The 12,266-nt window shown below is 42.8% G+C and overlaps 1 long non-coding RNA gene across 2 annotated transcripts in view; it reads right to left on the bottom strand.

Annotated features, from left to right (window-relative positions):
* The window catches only part of LOC137635314 (uncharacterized), a 28,174-nt gene extending 17,796 nt beyond the window's left edge, over positions 1-10,378 (bottom strand). The window contains exons 1-2 of one of the 2 annotated variants that reach the window (XR_011042638.1): positions 10,261-10,378; positions 4,043-4,173 (exon numbers count right to left, since the gene is read on the bottom strand). This is a non-coding gene — a long non-coding RNA (uncharacterized lncRNA). Of the gene's footprint in view, positions 1-4,042; positions 4,174-9,502; positions 9,669-10,260 lie in introns of those variants that run through there. The other variant, XR_011042637.1, reaches the window with a different exon arrangement.
* Between the last annotated feature and the right edge of the window lie 1,888 nt (positions 10,379-12,266).

The following is a 12,266-nucleotide window of genomic DNA, read 5'->3' as shown; positions in this document are numbered from 1 at the left end:
CAATGAGCTGCAAGATGGAATTGAAGAGGGCGGAGGTGGAGTCTCCCTAGCTCGACGAACAGGGCCAGTGATGAAAGGGTCCCTGTGAGACTCATCCACTGTCTCACCGAGCAACTGCTCCTCTTCAGCATGCTCATGATGCACTCTAGGGCTTGGCTTATCCTGGGGGCCGATGGAAAAGCCCGAAAATCCTGACTCCGAATCTCCATTCCCAGGTACACAATGGATTGGGAGGGAATGAGCTGAGACTTTTCTATGTTGACTAACAGACCCAGTTCTCTGATTAAGTCCAAAGTCCAGTTGAGACTCTCCAGACAGCGACGACTCGTGGAGGCTCTCAACAGCCAGTCGTCTAAGTAGAGGGAGGCTCTGATGTCCGATAAGTGGAGGAATTTTGCTATATTCCTCATCAGATGCGTGAACACCATAGGAGATGTGCTTAGGCCAAAACACAGGGCTTGGAATTGGTAGACAACCTTTCCAAAAACGAATCTCAGGAAAGGTTGGGAGTCTGGATGAATAGGAACGTGAAAGTAGGCATCTTTCAAGTCCAACGAGACCATCCAGTCCTCCTGCCTGACCGCTGCTAGGACCGACTTCGTCGTCTCCATCGTGAACGTCTGCTTGGTGACATACGCGTTGAGCGCGCTGACGTCCAGCACCGGTCTCCAACCTCCTGTCTTCTTGGCCACAAGAAAGAGACGGTTGTAGAAGCCCGGGGATTGATGGTCCCGGACTATAACCACTGCCTTCTTCTGCACAAGTAGCGACACCTCCTGGTGCAACGCTAGCCTCTTGTCCTCTTCTTTGTAGTTGGGAGAGAGGTTGATGGGAGATGTGGTCAGAGGTGGTTTGAGGCAGAATGGAATCCTGTAACCCTCCCTCAGCCAACTGACAGACTGGGCGTCTGCACCTCTCTTTTCCCAGGCTTGCCAGAAGTTCTTGAGTCTGGCTCCTACTGCTGTCTGGAGATGCGGAGAGTCAGTTTTTTCCTTTAGAGGTCTTGGAGCCTTTCCTAGACTTGCTCCTGGAAGAGTCTGGACGGGAGCTTCCTCGGCTGGGGGCTCTACCACGAAAGGGCGGTATGAACCTCGTAGCAGGAGTATCAGCCACTGGGGTGCGATAAGTCCTGGGGACTGAGGTAGCTACAAGATCATGTGTGTCCTTTTGTATCAGGGCAGCAGACAAGTCCTTAACCAGCTCTTCGGGGAAGAGGAACTTCGAGAGCGGAGCGAAAAGGAGTTGTGACCTTTGACAAGGTGTAATGCTGGAGGAAAGGAAGGTACACAGCTGTTCCCTTTTCTTAAGAACCCCTGATACAAACATCGACGCAAGCTCACCAGATCCATCTCTAATGGCCTTATCCATGCAGGACATTAGTAGCATGGCAGAATCCTTGTCCGCAGGGGAGGTCTTCTTGCTGAGGGCCCCCAGGCACCAGTCTAGAAAGTTGAACATCTCAAATGCTCTAAATACACCCTTCAGGAAGTGATCAAGGTCTGAGAAGGTCCAGCAAACCTTAGAGCGCCTCATTGCAGTTCTCCGAGGCGAGTCTACCAGACTTGAGAAGTCAGCCTGGGCAGAGGCAGGTACTCCCAAGCCTGGTTCCTCTCCTGTGGCATACCAAACGCTCGCTTTAGAAGTGAGCTTAGTCGGAGGAAACATGAAAGAGGTCTTGCCAAGGTGTTGCTTAGTCTGCAGCCACTCCCCTAAGATCCTTAACGCTCTCTTAGAGGACCTTGCTAGGACTAGTTTAGTATAGGTGGACTTAGCTGGCTGCATGCCCAGCGAAAACTCAGACGGTGGAGAGCGGGGAATAGCAGAGACAAAGTGGTCTGGGTAAACCTCCCTAAGCAGAGCCAAGACCTTACGAAAGTCAATAGACTGTGGAGAAGGCTTGGATTCATCCACGTCTGACGAGGGATCCAGGTGTGCCGCCTCATCATCAGACGCCTCATCACCAGAGTGTAGCGAAGAGATCGGACAAGTATGCTGAACAGCAGAGTCAGAACGAGCAGGAACAACAATATTAGTGGTTTCCTCTTCAAGAATCTGTTGAGGGAAAACCTGAGGCTCAGACTGCAAAGGCTGAACAAAAGAAGAAGCAGAAGGAAGGCGCATGGGTGGAGGAGGCTGACTCCTGGCATGAGTGGCTGAACCCAAGGGTTGCGCCTGCTGAATGGTTGGCGGAAGCGGAGTAGCAAGTTCCTGTTCCTGCGGTGTGAGCGGAGCGCGATGAGGTAGAGGCTGCGCAGAACGTGGTAAATGTCTCGCAAGCTGAGGCTCCTGAGGCGCAAGGCTAAGGTGTTGTGGTGCTTGCCTTGTGGAGGGTTGAGCTCGCTGCAGCGAGAGCTGAGGAGACTGACTCATGGACGGGAGAGGTTGTTGTACCTCAACCGAGTGTTGCATCACTGGTGGAGCAGCAAGTGGAAGCGGAGGAAGAGAGGTATAATCCTCCTGATCCCATTGTAGAGGTTGCCTTAAGGAAGGCGGAGGCTGTACACCACTGGGAACAGCAAACTCAGAACGTGGCTCAACATCGTACGCCTGGCAGGCGGTACTGCGGTCAGGCGGAGCGAGCGCAGGCGGAGCGAGCGCAGGCGGAGAGAGTGCAGGCGGAGGCGGAGGCGCAACCTGCTCAGCCCGACACTCACGCATCAAGTCCGAAAGCTGTGCTTGCATGGACTGAAGTAGAGTCCACTTGGGGTCGGCAGAAACTACAGTAGGCTGAGGTAAAGCCTTAACAGCAGAGCTCTGTTGTGGCAGAACCTTACTCCTCTTGGGCGGAGTGCAGTCGACTGATGACTGCGGCGAGTCAGAGCTGAGCCAATGACTGCAGCCCGGCTGAGCACTCGCGGACTGGACTCTGCGTTTGAGTGGTCTAGAGACCTGAGTCCAGCGTTTCTTCCCTGACAATTGATCAGCGGACGAGAAAAAGACGGGCTCAATCGTCTGCAGGTGGGAGTGACGGTCTCTGGAAGACACGCCCGCAACCACCGAGGATACTTCTGTGCGCCGATCAAGGCCTGCCGAACCCTTTTGCCCTTCGACATTGCTTCTCCCCTGGGCTTGGGAGCTTGCAAGAGGTCCCGGACTGGGAGGACGACTGGCACGCACAGAAGTATCCTCACGCACCACACTGACACTGACACTAGCACTTGGCACTGCACTGACACTAGCACTCGTCACAGCACTGGCACTAATTCCCCCCACTGCACTCTTGACCTTAAGTTCCTTGACTTCGGCCATAAGAGACTTATGATCACTTACCACTGACTCTACTTTATCGCCTAAGGCCTGAATAGCACGCAAAACAACAGACATATCAGGCTGAGGGCAAATAGTAGGTTCGGGGGTAGCCACTACAGGGGTAGGAAAAGGTAGGGGATCATGAGGTGAGGAAAAAAGTGAAGAGTGAGAAGAACTCCTCCTAACTCTACCTCTCTCTAACTTAGTTGAATATTTCAAAAGACGGACAAATTCGAGTTCCGAAAGTCCGGCGCATTCCTCACATCGATTTTCTAACTGACAGGGCCTATCCCTACAGTCAGAACAAGCGGTGTGAGGATCTACCGAGGCCTTCGGAATACGCCTATTACAAGACCTACATCGTCTATGGGTGGGGGCTTGCGAAATGTCAGACATCTTGAATCCAAAGAGTTAGCCAAGGGGGGTTCCAAAATCAAGCAAAAGATCGTTAACCGTTAATCAGGACTATATAAAAGCTATCTAAGCTAATATAAGAAGGTTTCCAGTAAAGCGACAGCCGAAATCTGAGAGAATACTTCACCAATTAGCCGTGAAAATACTCGAAGATCATAAGCGTATCCCAGAACGTCTTGCCGGAAGCACGACAGAGGAAAAATTGAGGAGGTGTCAACAAGAAGTACTATAGTACCTGGCCACAGGTGGCGCTGGTAAGTACACCCCCTTCTAGTATTGTGATAGCTGGCGTATCCCTCCATAGAATTCTGTCGGGCAACGGAGTTGACAGCTACATGATTATCGGGTAAGTTTAATATTGAAAATTAAATATACCTACGTTGTGTAAGGACTCCTTCTTGAAGTGAGAATTCCATCATGTCTTCCATTGCGTAGTAGTGACTAAGCTGTTTGTAGACGGACAAAACACTGCCTTCTTTCCTTCTAAATACTCCTTAAAAGCAGAGTGAGCTGAAAAAAAATATAAGTGTAAGCAAATATGCTGTTTAGGACTTTGATGAAGTTCAAATCTGATTAGACTTCTTTTATCAATTGATTTAAATTTAAATTAATAAAATCAGAAATCTTTAAAATAACTGTATTTTTCCTACCTATAAAAACCTGAGTCTTTTGATAGGAGTATGTTTTCAGCTTAGCTGTTAAAATTCATAGCGAGGTGTCGGTAGTTGCTGAAGGATTGCAGAGAAGCCCATCCCTTAGCCGGTACACTGAATAACCACTGATCTTCGCCAAGAGCTTGCCGGGTGGTTGAGGCCAGCAGGTGAGGTGGCGAGCAATCGAAAATGGGCGAGATGGCGCGGGATTGCTAGTAGGTGAGGTAGCACTCCCGCAGATGTGAGCAATTGAGGGTATGTGAGGTGGTGATATTGCGGATGAGTGAGTGCGATGGCACTCCTTTACGAACAGACAATCACGAGCAGGTGAGGTGGGGCTCATTTAGAAGTGCGTGATCCGATGCGTTGGCACTCAAGTAGGAGCACTCGACTGTGAACAGATGAGAGGAAACCGAGTTGGCACTCAAGTAGGAGCACTCGACTGTGAACAGATGAGAGGAAACTGAGCTGGCACTCGAGTAGGAGCACTCGACTGTGAACAGATGAGAGGAAACTGAGCTGGCACTCGAGTAGGAGCACTCGACTGTGAACAGATGAGAGGAAACTGACTTATGAGTGCACAATTGCGAACAGCAAAAGTGGTGCTTCTGTATTAGTGAGCGATTGCAAACAGATCGGATACTGTGGGCTCTTGGAAACTGGCCTTCAGAGACCCTAATTCCCCAGTCCTGACTATCAAGTCTCTCAGAGAGAAGGAAATCGCATTCTTGGATAATGGTTTTAAAGGTAGCCGAGAGACAAAACAAATTGACGAGGACAACCAGGAATATCGGCTTACCCGAGCAAGTATACTGAAAGGGCTCTCCCTGGGCAGAGTAACAACTCATCTTCCAGATTACCAACAAAGTTTAACGGCGATTTCAATGGAAAAGACCTTAGAAGAGTGTGTGACATTGACTCTACCTTACCCAAAAACTCTGGAAGATACAACAAAGTCAAATCCCGGCCAGAACTGGCTACCTAACACAAAATAGCTTGAATTTTACCCACCCTCTTGGCCATAGCTAAGAAGACTAAGAGGGTCTTGGACAAGAACGTTCTAATAGGCACCATCACCTTATAAACGTTTCCCAGATGGGGGGACAACTGTGCTCTCGAACGGGCAATAGAGAAGGATCGTATAAGTTCTCAAAGAATATGAGAGGTAGACATCTCAGGAAGTTTTGCCTTGATGACATAAGAAAGCATCAAACAGCAACCTTTGATGCATGGGTGAGACAAAACTCTATCTCTGTGAAGGTAGCCCAAGAAATCAGCAATTTTAGTCAAGAAAGGTCTAGAGGAGGAATGACGTTTTGTCTGGCCCCAGCAGCTAATAACTGTTCATTTGGCTTGATTAACTTGACACATAGAACACCGTCTAACTAGTGCTAATTAACTAGAGATTCAGACGAAAAGCCTTCCTGTCTGGAGAACATCCTGAAAGTCTGCGGCCATGAAGCTGAAGCATGTGGAGTCCCTGACGGAGGAGATGAAAATGGAGTTCGTTTTTTTAGTAGATCTGGTCTCTATGGTAACCCATCGTTCTCAGGCCAAAAGGGGCCGATGAGGGTCAAGCACACGTTATACGGTTTCCTCCCTTCGCTGAAAACTGACTTGAGGAGAGAGAAGGGAGGAAATGCGCATGTCTGAAGGCCCTCCAAATCTTGCGGCGTGGCAGCTGTCCCCGCACTCTGGGGATCCTAAAACAGAAAAAGACGGGGCAATGAAAGTTCAGAGGAGTGGCAAACAGATCAATTATGACTGGCATAAAAACTGCTCAGCATAATGTACCTCAAAACCTCCAAAAATGATCTCATACAACTGATTATTGGAATATCAAAATTACATAAAACTTTCTTGTCGTATTTAAACTAGTGCAACTCTTTCTCATGTCTTATCCTTTTCTTAATACTCGTCATATGGCTCTGAATGCTGCAGGTTCAGATGCTCTCAATTTTCATCAAAAGGAAAAAGATTTCCAGTCGTCATACCCAGGGCAAACTTCTTTTGGCAGGCCAACCCACATCGCAACATAATCCTGTGATTTCTCTTTTCGAGGATTTGTTGCGTTCCAATGCCAGAAACAGGCTACAGTTTAATGATTAAGATGTTAACAATTAAAAGAAATTCAAGTACAGTGAACCCTCGCTACTTCGCGGTTCGACCATCGCGGATTCACCACTTCGCGGATTTTTTCCATAACCCATATATATACAGTAACATATATATATATATATATATATATATATATATATATATATATATATATATATATATATATATATATATATATATATGTATGCATGTATTTATGTATATATGTATGTATGTATATATGTAGGTATGTATATGTGTATACATATAAAATATATATATATATATATATATATATATATATATATATATATATATATATATATATATATATATATATATATATATATATATATATATATATATATATATATATATATATATATATATATATATATATATATATACACACACACATATATATATACATATATATATAGATATATATATATATATATATATATATATAGATATATATATATATATATATATATATATATATATATATATATATATATATATATATATATCTAAAGTAGGAAGATGTGATGTAGTTCTAAGGGAATAGTATGGGAAATATGTCTGGGTAATAAGCAAAGCTCTACCTCCAGTTTGTTTCTTCATTATGATCAGAGATAAATGTAAACAAAACATTGGTTGCCATTTTTTAACGTGCTTTTTAGCGTGTTTAGGAAAAGCATGATATAAAATTGCCTTTAATATTTGTGCCTGTTTTAGTTTAGGGTACTGTAGTACATGCATTAAGGGTTCTGTACATTAAAGGGTAGTTTGTTAACAGTACTACGTACAAGGGAAGGTTTTAAAAGTCTGAATATACATGTTAAATAAATAGGTAAATATGGTGTCACTACTTCGCGGATTTTCACCTATCGCGGCCGCGTCTGGAACCTATCTACCGCGATAAACGAGGGTTCACTGTATACCACAGGAATACTACTGTATATATTTAAGGTAGTGTAATAATTGCATCTCCCCAAACCTATGGTCATAGCTAGAAAACTCTAAAAATGCAAAGTGTCTTGCAAATAAGTCCATTTGTATTCATACTTTACTGTCCAGACATCAGCAACGAGAGAAGGAAAATAAAAGAACTGCAGCAACCATACGAAGAGGAAAAGAAGATAATAGGAAACGTTCTGTTAATGGAAAAAAAAAATAAAAAAAAAAGAAAAGAAAGGGATTTTGACGGAGGAAAAATCTATTTCTGGGCGAGGAACCTGTGTCGCCCAGTGAAATGCTCCTTAGAGCACCATTTCTGAGGCATAAATACTGCTAAATATACCAGAGAAAAAAAGATGCATGGAATGCTAGGAATAAACCCAGCTCGCTCACTCTAATCGAGTGTCGGTATAGTAACTGGGGCGTGTAAGAACCCCGACCATAGGTCCCTCACCAGTTACACCTCTCCTTCTTCTTTAGTTTAACCCTTTTACCCCCAGGCTATTTGGAAATTTCCAACCCTTAACCCCCAGGGGATTATTTTTTTCCCAGCACATTTTGCAGTATATTTTTTTTAAATTGCTCTAACAGCCTTCATTTTTGTCATAGAGAGGTCAGGTTGGTCTCATTCTCTTGGAAAATGCCTGAATTTTCTCAAAAAAATTATCAAAAATATGAAAAAAATAAATTTTATAGCATTTTTTTGCAAGGACGTACCGGTACGTCCATGGGGGTAAAGGGATGGCTTTTGTGAAACGTACCAGTACGTCCTTTAGGGGTAAAAGGGTTAACTAGAATAAAGAAGAAAACTAAAGAGATGCCGATGAAAAGGCGAATCCCTCCGTCCGCCAACTGAACTGAACTGTGCCATGAGCAGGATCATACAATTTTTTCTTTTCCAAATACACTGTCTTGTAAGCAATAGCTGTACATATTTAAATGGGTGACTCCAGCACAACAGCAAACACAATTAGCAATGGGCATTAAATACACAAAGTATAGTTTAGAACATAGTCTTATCCGATTTGCACACAATGGCCCAGACAAATTATTGCAAGCTTTTACTAAATTTTGATCAACTTGTACTTCGTAAATCTCTTTATTCTGTTAATAATAGTGACTCTCAACTGACACCCGATAATGAGACTTCAGTCTGGTCTAACCTTTCATACTCAAAGAGGCCAAAAACTTCTAAATTACCAAGAGTGGCTTAGAACAGCAGTATGAAATGCATTAAAGTTGCATTGGTTATAGTCTAAAAGACTACTCTATTATACCACTTTCAATAAGTCACAATCGATATTGGATAAAATTATAGTTACAAAACGGAACAAGATTTTGAACAAAATCAATTTTTCCTCTGGTAAATAAAGTGCTTTCACTGAATTTGGCCTTCATTTCAACAGCAATTAACCTAAAACCCATTAGAATATCCAAGGATATTTTATAGAAATCTAATGGTTTTTGCTCAGCCGTACGCTCGCAAGAGAAAAACATGTGCTGGCAAGCAATACATGCTGAGCTGCGCACGCTAACCCCATTGATTATTATTTATGAGATAATTAAGTGTCATTTTCAGAGAAAACGGACATTTTTTTATAGGCAACACCTGTTTTATAGTACAAAAAGCTTTTTTTAGTCTGTCCATAACTATAATAAAAGGTAATTTTTATTATTATGCTGAGAACACGGACAATTTTTTATAGGCAACACCTGTTTTAAAATACAAAAGCTTTTTTTCGTCTGTCCATAACTATAATAAAACTCTATTTGATTATTATGCTGAAAACAGACCTAGGATGATTTGGTATTGGAAAACGGTAAATTTAATTGTATTTCCAGATATATAAAGACATGACCTAACCTAAAGTAAACCCCATCGTAAACTCAGCTACGTCAACGTGTCCTTCCGGCTGCAAACCCCAGTAAACTCTCCTAGGATTAGTTGGTGGGTGCGTCCACTATTCTACAAACGACCTAAATCCTTTGAATTGTATACTATTAAAATAACTTTCTTTATAAATAACAATCAATTATGGTAAAATAACATATAAGAAAATATCCCACAGAATTTAATCAAAACTTTATAATACTTTTGCGTAAATTTGTTATGGTGCGGACTAGCCTACCTCGTGCATTCAAAGTCTGCCTTAGCTGGTAGGCTACCCAATGCCCTGCATTGCCTACCTCCTGCATTCAAAGTCTGCCTTACCTGGTAGGCTACCAATGACCAGCATTGCCTACCTCCTGCATTCAAAGTCTGCCTTACCTGGTAGGCTACCAATGACCAGCATTGCCTACCTCCTGCATTCAAAGTCTGCCTTACCTGGTAGGCTACCAATGACCTGCATTGCCTACCTCCTGCATTCAAAGTCTGCCTTACCTGGTAGGCTACCAATGACCAGCATTGCCTACCTCCTGCATTCAAAGTCTGCCTTACCTGGTAGGCTACCAATGACCTGCATTGCCTACCTCCTGCATTCAAAGTCTGCCTTACCTGGTAGGCTACCAATGACCTGCATTGCCTACCTCCTGCATTCAAAGTCTGCCTTACCTGGTAGGCTACCAATGACCTGCATTGCCTACCTCCTGCATTCAAAGTCTGCCTTACCTGGTAGGCTACCAATGACCTGCATTGCCTACCTCCTGCATTCAAAGTCTGCCTTACCTGGTAGGCTACCAATGACCTGCATTGCCTACCTCCTGCATTCAAAGTCTGCCTTACCTGGTAGGCTACCAATGACCTGCATTGCCTACCTCCTGCATTCAAAGTCTGCCTTACCTGGTAGGCTACCAATGACCAGCATTGCCTACCTCCTGCATTCAAAGTCTGCCTTACCTGGTAGGCTACCAATGACTTGCATTGCCTACCTCCTGCATTCACTACCTCCTGCATTCAAAGTCTGCCTTACCTGGTAGGCTACCCAATGACCAGCATTGCGCAATATTTGATAGAATCAGATTACGCAAACTTGAAACGGAACACATGTTCGATCACACTTGCCAGATGGGTCTAAAAATCCCTAAAACTCGTGATAAAAATTCCCCAAAACCACCAAAAAATCCCCATTTCAATACATCTTTTCTTCTAATATAGAAATTACTCACTATACTTTATGTAATTGTAGGTAAACTAATTGCAACAATATAAAGGTTTACTCATATGTGTTTCTTCATCAAAGAAATATTTACGGAATATCGTCAAGTCATCCGAAATCCCCAAATCTAAGGATAAATTCCTAAATATAGGGATAATTCTCCATATTTGGCACCAATGTTTGTTTACTTTCACTTCAGTAGTACTTCATGTTAAGGGTCAAGGTGAGGTACAGCCTTTGCAACGGCGCCTCTAATAATCTAGCAATTTTAGTTTTAGGTTATTATTATTATTATTATTATTATTATTATTATTATTATTATTATTATTATTATCATTATTATTATTATTATTATTAGCTAAGCTACGACCCAAGCAGGAAAAAGTGAAAAATAGCCCAGTGAGGAAAGAAATAAAACACTACAAGAGAAGTAATGATCAATTAAAATTAAATGTGCTCGAATAAATCTCTAACATATAAACTATAAAAAATTTTAAAAAATAGGAGGAGAAATAAGATGGAATAGTGTGTCTGAGTGTACCCTCAAGCAAGAAAACTCTACTCCAAGACATTGGAAGACTATGGTACTACCCAAGACTAGGGAACAATGGTTTGATTTTGGAGTGTACTTCTCCTAGAAGAACTGCTTGTCTTAAAATAAAGAGGAAGAGAAGTAAGATAGAAGTGTGTCTGAGTGTACCCTCAAGCAAGAGAACTCTACTCCAAGACAGTGGCTATGCCACTACCCAAGACTAGAGAACAATGGTTTGATTTTGGAGTGTACTTCTCCTAGAAGAACTGCTTGTCTTAAAATAAAGAGGAAGAGGAATAAGGTAGAATAGTGTGTCTGAATGTACCCTCAAGCAAGAGAACTCTACTCCAAGACAGTGGCTATGCCACTACCCAAGACTAGAGAACAATGGTTTGATTTTGGAGTGTACTTCTCCTAGAAGAGCTGCTTGTCTTAAAAAAAAAAAAAAAAGCTACAGAAATAAGGTAGAATAGTGTGTCTGAATGTACCCTCAAGCAAGAGAACTCTACTCCAAGACAGTGGCTATGCCACTACCCAAGACTAGAGAACAATGGTTTGATTTTGGAGTGTACTTCTCCTAGAAGAACTGCTTGTCTTAAAATAAAGAGGAAGAGAAGTAAGATAGAAGTGTGTCTGAGTGTACCCTCAAGCAAGAGAACTCTACTCCAAGACAGTGGCTATGCCACTACCCAAGACTAGAGAACAATGGTTTGATTTTGGAGTGTACTTCTCCTAGAAGAACTGCTTGTCTTAAAATAAAGAGGAAGAGGAATAAGGTAGAATAGTGTGTCTGAATGTACCCTCAAGCAAGAGAACTCTACTCCAAGACAGTGGCTATGCCACTACCCAAGACTAGAGAACAATGGTTTGATTTTGGAGTGTACTTCTCCTAGAAGAGCTGCTTGTCTTAAAAAAAAAAAAAGCTACAGAAATAAGATAGAATAGTGTGTCTGAATGTACCCTCAAGCAAGAGAACTCTACTCCAAGACAGTGGAAGACTATGGTATAGAGGCTATGGCACTACCCAAGACTAGAAAACAATGATTTGATTTTGGAGTGTACTTCTCCTAGAAGAGCTGCTTGTCTTTAAAAAAAGAAAAAAAAAGAGGAAGAGAAATAAGATAGAATAGTGTCTGAATGTACCCTCAAGCAAGAGAACTCTACTCCAAGACAGTGGAAGACTATGGTACAGAGGCTATGGCACTACCCAAGACTAGAGAACAATGGTTTGCTTTTAGAGTGTGCTTCTCTTAGAAGAGCTGC

Source organism: Palaemon carinicauda, unplaced genomic scaffold (assembly GCF_036898095.1).
Source record: "Palaemon carinicauda isolate YSFRI2023 unplaced genomic scaffold, ASM3689809v2 scaffold113, whole genome shotgun sequence".
NCBI classification, from domain to species: Eukaryota; Metazoa; Arthropoda; class Malacostraca; order Decapoda; family Palaemonidae; genus Palaemon; species Palaemon carinicauda.
The sequence above is the reverse complement of the archived record's forward strand: the minus strand, read 5'-3'. Positions and strand labels throughout refer to the sequence as shown.